Here is a 13029-nt window from a genome sequence, read left to right as displayed (position 1 = left end):
ATATGTGACATGCAAAACAGGGATGTCCTGACGATTTGCAGGCGTAGCTCAATGCAGGTCTTTGCAGCATATATAATCCTGCAATACATAAATGTTCCCCAAACTTGTATGGAAAATTTGGACTGTCGTATCTAATGTGAGCACTATCCTGAAAACAAAAAATCGCCAGGAATTCTATGAGAAGGTGTTTGCATGCTACGCCAAGTTTAGAGAGCATTGTACATGTAGTGACGGGGATAAGGGCAGATAAACATTTGTAAACATTCATATGATACTAGTTCACGCTTGGTCCTGTTGGTTCCAAACCATAGCAACGAACCCATTGTGAAGAAGAGTGAACAGTTTGCTGCTTCAAAAGTATCTACATATATTTTTCTTTTAAATGACTAAACACATACACAATAAAAGAACATATTTCGTGCCCCAAATATTTTTGGGGCAGCTGAGCAGTTGTAATCAAGCTCTAAAAATTATCAAAGTGAGCAGTGTCTCCTAAAGAAAAATGTGAAAAAAATGATCCTGATGTGCTACACCTCGAAAAGAATAATCTTGGCCTATGTCAACAAATAGCAATATTAACAATAGAAAATAGATTATTCTAAACAAACACTGAATTTTCTTTCCACTTTTTCTGGAAGTTTGAGAGCTCTTGGAGGGCTCCCTGCACCTTCGGATGTACCAGAGCAACTTTTCTTGTCTACTGCCAGGACCCCTCCTCTGGGTTCATTGCACAGGTTGCCTGAAAGAAAGAGCACTTAAATAAAGGGTGGGATTATTTAGAGGAAGATATATAACAGAAGCTAAGGAGTTTGTAGCAAATGCTGAGCTTGTGAGGCAATGAAATACGATGTTTGGCTAAAACAAAACAACTGTATTGAAGATGGTTACAAGAATGGTTCGTTCGTTTTAACAGTTCTGTCGGCGTCTGCCCCCGTCCCGATCCCCTCCTTCTTTCCCGGTCTTTTTCTCCTCCCCCGCTTCTCCGAATTCCTCTTCCTCGTTCTCCAGTCTCGACTCTTCGCGCATCTGGCGCTTTCCTCCTCCCGTCTTGCCCTCACCACCCGTCTTGCCCCATCCCCGTGCTCGGGTTGCTGGAGATGTCGGCTCGGGTTTCACCCGGTGCGTGCTTCGGAGGACGACAGCTGGGGCGGAAATGGCGTTCTGGAGTCCGCAACAGAGTTCCTGGCTCCTTCAACTTCTGTATCAGTTAGTAATCCAATCTGGACGAATTCTAAATCTCGTCTATAGTATACTTTCAAGCCGAGACAATTGCCCTTAGTTTGGACAGTGTATGCACACACACCATGAACTTCCAAGTCTGACCCTTGCATCCAGACGGATTGTGATTGTACACAAAAAAAAAGTTTCAGCCCACTGGCATCAGTTCTCAGTAATAACTGTAGAGATTTCGGATCTTGTGTCAGCACACAACGATAAGACATTCTAATACCGGAGACGGAGGCTACAAAGAAGGACAAACACTTATGTCTCAATTGAGATGCATGTGTTTGTTCTTCTATGTAGTCTCCGTCTCGGGTTGTAGAATGTCTCGTATTAACCAGCTCGCCTGCCTTAGTCGGTGACAGGTCAGGAACGAAGTGGAAGTTCCTCCCACCCCTTTCCACTTCAGCGGAGCGAACGGTGGAGAGTATAATATTGTTGGGGTACACAATGATACTTCAATAAAAAAGGAATTCCCAGGGCCAGTCAGTGCAATATTACAAAAAAGTCTGCCTAAAGTGCTTAAGCAGATGGTTATTATTAAAATGCTGAACATTCACGTCTTTTAGTTTATATTACTAATTCTAACTGATAAGCATAGCCCGGCCAAAAGTATATTTATGTGCCCCTGCAGAACAAGGGCTCATGCATTTGCAGCCGAGTGATACTAAGGCAGGTTAAAATATAAGTTGCATGCCTCGTAGAATGCACAAGATTGGTTCTACATTACAATATATTTGGATCCCAGATTCATGTTGATTCTTTCATTATATTGCAACATAATCAATATGATTTACAGAGAAACGGTCCTCCTGAGCAGGTCACACAGTTACTGCAGCACATCCAATTAATATGAGCAAGGAATATTTCCAAGCGAATTGTAAATAAGGATGTCTAGAAATCAGCATATTAACATCAGGCCTTTGCCTTTCTTAGTGCAAAGTTTGAACAAAAACATGCTTCACCATGTTCCGGGTTGCTGTTGAACGTGCCAAACAAATGCAAACCCTAACGTTTATGTGCTGCTCTGCAAAATTTTTTCTGAATTGCTGCCCAAAGCTAGACACTTCTTTTAAAGTAATAGACCCTTTCCGAAATTCAGTCTGGCCACTTTGATCACTATCATCATCTGTGGAACGGCATCTGTGCCATACCAATGGCGGCCTTCTAGTGACTGATAAAGGAAGACGTTGAAGATGCTCCTAAGTGGATCTTGCGAGGCCTGTACATTCGGGGGGTCAGTACGGCGCGACGTAAGAATGGAACACAAGAGCTATGTAAGCGTTTATTTCTAATAACTCAGATTCAGTCAATCTGTGGGTGGCACACAATCGGCTTTAAAGCACTTTGTGGTATAGAAATTTCTCGAGGCATCTGAGTGGGTTGGAGCTTTGTTCTGAATGCAGGTTGTTGGTCACCATCGAACTCAAAGTGATTGAGAAAGAACTCACACTGAACAATTCCTCGCGTGCCGTTGACTTGCTAAAGTGACGGTGCCGATTCAAGTTCATTTCCGCCATTGATATGGCAAAACCTAAACTGCTTTACAAACCACCAGATAGCACTGAATTTCAGAAAGGGTCTATTGACTATGCCTCAGCGACAGGGTGACCAAGCTGAATGAAACCCTTAATTTTTACATGGGACTACTGCAATACGTTCGAGGAATCGTTATGCGTCTGCTATATATGACTCACCAAAGGAACACACGACTGTATTACCTCATGTAGATTAGATCAATCCATGGCACAGCACACAAAATTGTTGCACTAAGCACCGTGTCATAGTTGTCGTTCGGCCATTGACAGTTTAACACTTTCATGAGGTAGTGAACAGTTGGTGCGTTCCTACAAGTTTCGGGAACATTGCACATTGCCAAAGGAAAACAGTTTTTGACTTTTAGCATATATTCGAAATCTCAAATTCTAGGCCAAATTGACTTTGCCGGAAATACTTCGAAGAGCACACCACCATTCAAAGGTATGCCTAACTGCCTAGGATTTTGGCCAGAAGACGATAACAGATTAGCTACATTCATAATTTATTGCTAACGGCCTGTCATGAACGCTCTCAAATATAACCTAATTATTGCTGCTTCCCAGACCAAAAAATCGCCTATTTATTTTTCTTCATGAAATACAATATCCACTTGCCAATTCCCCCACTTGAAGGAATTAGGACTGTCCATACGATACATCTTTCCTAAGAAAATTCACAGTGCACATTTTCATAACTGAAAGGCACATTTATATTTACCTCTGAATGAACTCCAGCATTGCTGGCAGCTCAGCAGGGTACTTTAGGTTGAGACAATAGTATGCAGTTTACAGCAGCTCCATGACAGAGAGGAAGCTGATGCCTTCAAAGCACCTGGGGGGCTATGTTCGACAAATGTTTCGTTTCTCCAAAAAAGAAACGGAAGTGACGCAAGGGATGATATTGCGTCTGATTGGCTAGAGGCTCAAATGACAAAAGTTCCCTCTTCCGTCATTTGAGCCTCTAGCCAATCAGACGCGATATCGTCCCTTGCGTCACTTCCGTTTCTTTATAGCAGAAACAAAACATTTGTCGAACATCACCCCCCTGGTGCCATCCAGTGTCAAAACACAGCTGCAGTCGAAGATGCTTCTGCCTGAAAAAAGTCGATTTTTTTAGTCATAAAGGAATGCCGATCATTCATAAGGCATGGCGATCATTAAGTATTGCAGAACAGCCAAGTTGTGTGCATGAGCTAGTGGATGCAGATGTTACATGTGAACACTGAGGAGGCCTGTGTCGCCTGTTAAAGGGACACTGACAGGGTTCGGGCCGTTGTGGCGGTGGGGGTTCGAGCGGCGGCCGGGTGTTGTTCTTGCCTGCTCCTCCTCCTCATACTTTCGGCATTTTTTGCACTTCCAGGTCGCTGTGGTGTTGGCTGCGGCCATAGATGGATTTCGCATCGCGGTTTTTGCCGCGATTGGTGGTTCTGACAGCTACCGCCTCATAAAGGCGAGGTAGCTGCGAGGGTGCGTTGGTAGGCTGGATTCCTTGTCTTTTACTGGTTGAGATCAATAAAAAAAAACTAGAATTTTACTGGGGTATTTGTGCCCGTGGAAGTTTAGTTTTCGGAGCTTTAGGTTTATATGTCTGCTCGCCTTGGCTCCTCAAACCGATCCCTCTCCTTGGCCAGTGACTAGCACTCACCGGCTGCCGGAGGCCTGCCAATGACATTTGGCCAGGCATCGGGCAGTCAAGCAGTTTCTTGTCATTGGCTGCTGACCGGTGACCGGGCACTGCCCGCTGACCTGTGTTTGGGCACTGGCCGCTGACCTCTGACCGGGCGGCGGGCACTGGCCACTGACCTGTGATTGGGTACTGGCTGGTAACGTGTGATCGGCCACTGCGCAGTGTGCTGATATTAGTAATGCAATAAGTATATATATGAAGTAATAAGTGCAATTTTGTGAGTTATGGAACAAGGGGAAGCACAAAACTATGTCACTGTTCACTTTTATTCAAACCCTTTGTCGTTCCTCAGCCCTGCACCCTGCACTTAAACTTGTTCAGAATCTGGATGCCGCCTTTTAGTGGGCCTACCCTTCCTGTCCATGAACGACGGAAGTCACTTCTTTGATATCTTCCACTGTGGTCTCGTTCGCATCTTCAAACTTTGCTTCAGATGCAGCTAAAAAAAAAAAAAAAAATTTATAAATATATTTTATTTATTTACATACTTAACACACTGGCATGTTGATTGCTTAATGTGACAGAATTGAAACGGGGCACACTTCGATCACATGCCTTGTAAAGCAACCGAGAATTGCTAGAGGTGCGAGGATGAGTGGAAGGAGTTACGCATATTGATTGAGTCGCGAGTTTGGAATGTGCTCCGGATTCTGACATTTTGCGTGCTTTTCAATTAAGTGTTCTGCAGACTGGAAGGACAAAAGTGCATTCTGAATTTAAACATTTTGTGTGATTTTCGGTAGCGGTAGCATCTGATTGTTGAAAGAATCTTTCGAGCTGACCTGAGTTCTGGCATTCCGTGGAGACCTTCCTTCCATGTGCAAAGTTGTTCAAACTTTCATATAAATTTATTGTGTTTTTAGAGCACAACTACTTCTTTATTGATAATTTTGCGTTACTTAGGAACCAAGCATAGCAAAACAAATCTTGGTTTGATTTTTTTTCTACTGCAAAGGACATAAAAAGTTATAGTTTCCTAAATCACCCCCAGTTTCTCCGCTTTCCTTTCAGACTTCCCCTGCCTAATTTTCACACTCCCCAAAGTGACTCTGTTTTTATAAACCAGAAATGAAAATAAAACTGCAGAACTTATAACACACATGCAGAGATTATAATATCTATAAAAAAGCACAGCGGAAAACGTTTAGTTGCCTCCTTGGTTTTGATATATAAGCATAACGGATGTTATTAAATCCTCTGTGAGCTCAAGATATCCCCCAATATTTGTTTACCGTAAAATCCCGAGAGAATGCCTGCCCCCGACAAATCACCCGCACCCGAAAGATCACCTATCCTGATTTTCCGGGTAAATATCTGCAATATAAAAATTTCGAAACATCGCCCATCCTCCGATTGCCGTCAAATGTCACGCGATGTCCGACGAGAAGCGCATCTAGCGCGTGATCTGCTGTATGCAGGTCAAGCTAGTTCATAGCGGTTTCCCGCGTTTTTGTGCGCGATATGCGCGCGTGATATCGGCTCCGCGAGTTGTTCCCGCATGTATGTTACATCGAGAAATGCGAGTGCTTTGTCCGCAATCTTCGGTATCCGTTCCCGTGACATGCGTTTGTAGCGGATTCCCGTGTTTTCGTCTGCGACTGGCGCGCGCATTACCGATTCCCGTAACACGCGAGTTTGACCCGCATGTATATTGCATCTTGAAATACGATTTTGCTGCGTCCGGCATCTGCGATATTCGTTCCCGTGACACACGAGTTTTAGCGGATTCCCGCCTTTTTGTCCGTGATCTACGCGCGCAAGATCAGTTTCTGTGACAGTCAAGTTTGTAGCGGGTTCCTGCGTGTTTATTGCACCATAAAACTTGAATCTGCAGCGTCCCCGATTTGCAGTGTTCTCTTCATTAAAGGGGGCAAACAATTCCGGGTTCTTGGTTTTCAGCATTTATACACTTTTCGTTACATACACTGGTACGCGCCCCAGACGTGTCTCCTCACTGGTTGCGTTGCCTGCGGCACAGCACGCCTCTCCTGAAAAGTGGTTGTACCATGTTGTGGACAAAACGAGCTTGTTTGCAGACAACTTGCTTGTCTATAGAGTAACATCAAAAAGGAATGCAAAATCAACTAGCTGTATGCGGTGCCATCTGTAAAATGTGTGGCTGGCTAGAGTCTGGCAGAATGCATGTTATTGCTATTGGCCGATTTTGTTATCCGACGTCTTGCCCAGTGGCGGGATAATTGGGGGAAGGGGGGACACGACTCTGACCATTTCAGTAAACGGCTATGGGGAGGAAAGGTGGAGTTGGTTGATTACGGACCCTTATTGACCCCACTAAACAAAAAAAGCCACTGCGCTTGTCTGCATCACAAGTAAATATTATACCTTTAGTATAGCAAGGAGTTTTCTTTGTTACTTTGGGTTTTTGACGAGTAAATATTCAAAATATGCAGATGAATGAACCATACTGATCAAAGGAAAATAAGTAAGAAAGTGCAGAAGAGCATTCTGCACTTTCTTATTTATTTTCATTTCACCAGTACGGTTCATTCAGCTGCATGTTTTGAATATTATACCTTTAGTATATGACAGATATGAAGTTAAGCTTGTTCGGTCATGTAGGTGATATGTCCTTGCATACAGCTTTTTTAACAGTTGCAAAAATACTATGTGTCTGCTAGCTTGTTTTCCGATTTGGTTAAATGCTAGGGCCAGGACCGAATGTGGAATGAAGATGATCACTTGTGTCCAGTGTCCGAGCACACTTGTGGCATATGACAACACCTCGTAGTCTCACATCTGCAAAGAGAGGAATTCCTTGCAACGTCCAGCACCAACGCAAAGTTCGAGACAATCTGCATGTTCAAGGAAGTCCTGGAGCTCAGCTGCAGTTGTCAGCCCTTCTTTCTTGTGTGGGCTTCCTTTCAAGAGCAGTGCACACGTTAGCTTCTCCTTATCAGAAAGAGTGAGTTCTTTCACCAACACAAACTTGTCAGCAAGCAAAGTGCTTTTGCTGGTGTTCAGGTGCACATCTGCAAATACTCTGCTGTCGGGAAATAGATGTTTCAGCCACTTCGATGATGGGAGGGTGACTTTGTCGCAGCAGTCTTGGAGCATGTTAGAGACTGGTTTGGCTGGTACGGGCAGTACGGGAGAAACTGGCAGTGAAGCTGACTCCGTGTGGGCAGGACTCCTCGTATGGGAGCACTTTGCGGGTTGGGTTCCCTCTTTGGTGGGCGATGTTTGCATTTCCGTGGTATCGGGAAATGGATGTTTCAGCCACTTCGACGATGGGAGGGTGACTCCGTCGCAGGCAGTCTTGGAGCATGTTAGAGACTGGTCCGGCTGGTATGGGCAGTACAGGAGAAACTGGAAGTTAAGCTGACCCCGTGGGGGCGAAACTCCTCGCACGGGAGCACTTTGCAGGTTGGGTTCCCTCTTTGGTGGAGCGATCTTTGCGATTCTGCAGAGTCTTCTTGTTCAAATACCTGGGCAGATTGGGAAACATTGTTGGAATGGCATCTGTTGCCAGGAATGGGATGGTGTGTGCGATCTTGACAATGTCTCTATCGACGCGGACTTCAGAGACATATCGCTTGATGTATCGCTCGTCGAAGTGAAGTGCGCACACCACGGGAGTTTTCCTGAAGATGCGTGTCTCCCCTCGGAATATTTCTGTCCCACCGAGAGAAGAGGACTGGGTCCTTCGGGACGGCGAACAACATGTGTTTTTCTTTTGCAGACCTGTAGCCTGTCGTGCATCCTAAAACGAAGCAGTGTTTCACTCGCTGCTCTTTCTTTACGCCCGAGGTTGACGGGGCAACGTCCATGGTGTCCGCGTGTCGCCTAACAGGCGGGCATGGAGGAACGGTTGAAATAAACTCACACGAGCGCTGAAGAACAGATGAAAGTGGGCGTGAATTCGTCGCTACCAGCCTTGCCGCATGGAAATCACTGAGTAGAGCGCCCCTGACGGTGATTTTCCAAACTGGTCGCGGCGACGCATGGGAGAGCTTGCGCACTCGACACACCCAACTCTCTAGCCACCCTAGTCCCAGTATGCTCCCTTGCAGTATGCCAGCGGTCTGTTGCCTAAGATCGATTGTTTTTTTTTATTTCCACGCACTGGTATCGATAACGAAGATAACTTTTAATATCTAGAGCAACGCCGCAAATACCATAAATATTCAGCTTTTGAAGTAATGTGTCATGATTGATCCGGTAAACGCCTCTGAAAATACTATGAATACACCGAGCGTTAATAACTTATCTTAATATTGTTTAAAATTTATTCCACAAGGCAAGTTTGGCAGAGAAGCCCCTGTGGAGATAAAAGTATTGTGCTTGTCAGAGGCTTATAGTTTCCGGTGTTCCCAAAAGGGAGCAATGGTCGAATACGTAAGCTGCGGTGGCAGTGCTTTTGCTCGGCGTTCATGTTGGCGTCTTGTTTAGAGATAGTTACAACTTGAAAACTTGTTTTACAGATGTCACGGTGGTGATGCTTAACACTCGAAGAGGCAGTTAACTCTCCAGATGTAAACCCTCTGTCAGCGGCGCCCCAGTCCTACTAGTCCAGGGGGTTTACATCTGGAGAGTTAGGAGGCCACATGTTGGGGCTGACACGTTTGCAGGGGTTTTCAGTCAGCCAGTGCTGGGTTGCGTGGGCTTTATGGCATGGAGCAGAGTCTTGTCAAAAAATGTATGGCCTCGTCTTTTATCCAAGGTTTTACTACAGTGCTCAAGGGCTCAATGTAGGCCTTCAAGTTGACTCTAAGGCCTTGTTGGAAGAAGTGTGGCGGCATGTCATGACTCTTGTTACTCACAACAGTTAGGACCATCTTAAGTGGTGGAAACTTTGTTCGCATTACCATAAAGGTTTCAATGGGGCTCGCACAAAGCCACCTCTCATTCCCCCTGTTGACATTTTGGTCTTGGTCAAAGTTCTTTTCGTCAGAAGAAGACCAAAGCCCCTCAGGTTCCTCAGGGTGTTTGACCTCGTTCAACAAGCACTTGGACTGGATGGCACAGTTTTCCTGGCTTTTTTTGGGGCATAGACTATCCTTTCTTTATCATGTACGACTGGTATCTATCTAAGGTCCTCATGCCCCACAAGCCTGATAGTGAACTATGCCACTATGAGCTGCTTGGCAACGGCCCTCTTTTACTTGCTGGAGTTGTCGTTCACAATGTCCTGCACACGCTGGATAAACTCAATTGTCCTGACGACGTGCAACTGCTGGGAATGTTTTTTTGTTTTTTTTTCGCTTGGCCACAGATGCATTTCCCCGTCATAATTGCGAAAGTGGTTTTGATCTTACGGAAGCAGCCATTTTGAAATTGATGCACTAGATAGTTGACATGGTGCAGTCAAAGAAGTCATGCGTCTGGACAGATCTAGTAAAAGTATGAGAAGTTATGCACCCTGAAGTTGTGGCCTCAAATACCTTGCGCACCCTGTACTTCAGATTTGGGCGGAACGACAATCTTCTTTTTTAGTTTCAGTTTTACGTTGCTGATTGAGCACACTTGTAATAAAAGGTCCAAACTTGTCCACATTTTCCACAGGAAAGTACATACAAGCATTATCATATGTTTTTTAATGCAAACAGAATATCACCTTTCCTTATATGTGTGTCAGAAGTTACTTCTGCAAGACACTCTGTGTGGTAGTCCCATCCTGTCACATACGTGACTTCATTGCACTGCAGCATAGCAGATCTGAACTTAGCGTTAACTGGCCTATCATTTTGAGAGCTTGCACAAAGGATCAGCTTCTTCACTAAAAATTCCCCAAGGTCATGCTCGCTATTTTCTTAGTCAGCTCAGATCTAGTTGTTCATCATCACGGCCTGTATTGTTGAAAAAAGCAAGAAATATTAGTGGAAGATTTGAATTGGTTTCTTTGCATAGGCGTAGATAAAGTGTAACGACGAAATACAACACTGAGTTGATATTCGGCGCAGAGTGGGTGTCCTTTTTGAAGTGAAGTGGTGTCTGTTTTGTGGGCTGTAATTACTACTAGACATGAACCAACTCGTCCAAGCTGCAGTATTAACAAAAGCTAAAAGTTCCGATGGGATCTGTGTCTTTCCTGGTACGGGTTCTGAGCATGATTTGTAAAATAAAGGTTGTGCATTATTTATTGTGACATTAATATTTTACACTAGTAACATTGTCTTGATTTTATCTACAAGCGCCTAGTTGTTGGTCACAATCCGCCGCAAGGCACTTCCGGGAATTGTCAAAAAATTAATTCAACTTGTATGCACGTACAGTGGCTACTGAACAAGGGCGGCAAGGGGGGCTCCAAGGCTCCCCCCTTTCCTTTCCCAATATTTTAGAATGTAGCTGGGGAGGAAGGAGAGAAAGGGGGTGAACTCTTCAGTTTTGCTAGGACCTCCTCTCCCACTCCTCCATTTATGGCATCTTGCCTTGGGTGGCAGCCCCTTGCCTCCCCGGCCCCCCCCCCCCCCCCCCCCCCTCACCCGAAACAAAATCCTGGCTACGTGCCTTTAGCAAACAATCTGAGGGCCAGTGTCAATCTTAGCCCCTGCCACCTTCCAAGCACTTCCGACACCACAGCGCACGCAGGTGCAAATAAAATATAAATTTTTATTGCCGAAACAAGTTCCTGGAACTGATGAACCATTGATAAATTTTTGCTTGTAATGGGCCTATTTCAACGTAGCTGTTTTAAGTAATCAACAAGCAATACGGGATACGGGAACCGCAATTAACTTTTGTAAACACCCGGAGCTGCCTTTGATTGTTTTGCTGTACTGCTTTTGTTTGTTTATTTTTTATTTTTTGACACAGTTGTCAGGGAGGTTGGGACAAAAGGCGAAAACGAATCACCTGACTGGGTCCCAACCCCCGTTACAGCACTCAGCAGCAGGGCACAGGAAATGAATCAAAAACAGCATAAATAAAAAATAAAACAATATCTGAGAAGATAAAAATATGAGACACAAAAAATGTACGATCTCTTTTGATGTGAACTATACCAGGAATACACACTAGGCACATTGAAGTATACCGTAAGGTATTTTTTGAAAAGAAACATGGACGCTATTGTCTGCATCTTGTGTATCCATGCTCGTATATTTTCTTGTGGATGAATGACGAAAACGTTCTAGATGTACTTATCTCGAACTGCAGAAAGCCTCCAAGCAACCATGAATTATTTTGCTATTTGATGCAATATTTTGAGTGCTTGCGTCCAATTTCTATCACTGGCTCGTTTGCTGCTGCCGTTCCCCTTGTCGCCGCAATGGCGGATGCCATGGCACAAAGAAAGAAACGTGCACACCGGGTTCGAAAATGTGGATCGCAATGGCAGAACACACGAAACGCACCCTGCAATGAATATCCAGCACTTCAAAAGCACCCAGTCAAAGCAAAGATTGCACCAGTGGCACTCCTAGGAGCGCTTTTACTGCTTTCACCTAATGCTTTTAACGCCCCAGCATGGCCACTTGCTCGCTAGGGCGCGCTGCGATACTCAAAATGGTGCTAACTACGATAAAACGGTGTATAGCAGCAGACGCCCCATGGAGTGCAAGGCAGACACGTCGGCTTCCAGCTATGGGCTGTCTGTCAGACTTGCTGTTTATATGGTTTACACCAAGCTACATTTATAACGCTGAAAGCGTGGATGTGTGTGTTTATTTTACCCTCCCTCCCGCCCCCCCCCAAGAAACAACGCCAAAAAAAAACAGGTTTATTTTATTTAAATACTTTGGCCATGAATATGATATTTATATTGCAGGATGACTATTTCAGCTGCTTTATTCTTTTCTTCCATATGGTAATGTGTAAACTCTGTATGCGTGGTTAGTACTGTTCGATTTTGCGATGTGCTTGCTCATTCGTGCAAACTCTCTATAAGGCTAGCAGTTTTAATAAATAGCTAATTAAATAAGTATACGAAAAAGCTTGAGACACTAGCTATTGTGAGCTTCCTGCACTGATTAAGCGGTGTCCAAACAGGACACTACAAAACGCACGACTCCGACAAATCGTGAAAATTGAAGCGGGCTTGAAGCGGGCGCGTCCGCATCAATTTTCACAATTTGTAGGAGTCGTGCGTTTTGTAGTGTCCTGTTTGGACACCCTTTACACAGCCCGCAATCCCAGGAGATTTGAGAATGCGTTAAAGTCCAGTGTCGTCCATCGCCGCCGGTAGTTCTTCCCCATCACCAACATTATCCACGTGGGCCTTCTTGAAGTAAGATGCAAGTTTCGTTTGCTTGGATGTTGTAGCGTGTCGTTTCATGTCGCTACCACAAGTATCAACAATATTGTAACAATGAAGTTTGTCCCTTCGCTGTAGCTACGGTAGCATGGCCATCGGCAGTGAGGCAGTCAAGAAGTTAGCGGAGAGAACCAAGAGAACCTCCAGCTCCACAACAGCGACAACAACGGACACCTAGCGCCACCTGTGGACTGCGAGAAAAACGAAGGAAAGGAAGAAGGGAAGGGTACGCTCACTGGAGAGGCAGTCAGCCGAAAGGGGCCCTCACAGTATATATTTTCGGTCGAATTGGATCACCAAAAATGTTGAAGCAAGAAACTATTTTTCGGGAGGGGGGGGGGGGGGTCAGAACCCCCTAACCCCCCCCCCTG

Source organism: Ixodes scapularis, unplaced genomic scaffold, assembly GCF_016920785.2.
Source record: "Ixodes scapularis isolate PalLabHiFi unplaced genomic scaffold, ASM1692078v2 PGA_scaffold6__148_contigs__length_123643588, whole genome shotgun sequence".
Classification (NCBI taxonomy): domain Eukaryota; kingdom Metazoa; phylum Arthropoda; class Arachnida; order Ixodida; family Ixodidae; genus Ixodes; species Ixodes scapularis.
The sequence above is the reverse complement of the archived record's forward strand: the minus strand, read 5'-3'. Positions refer to the sequence as shown.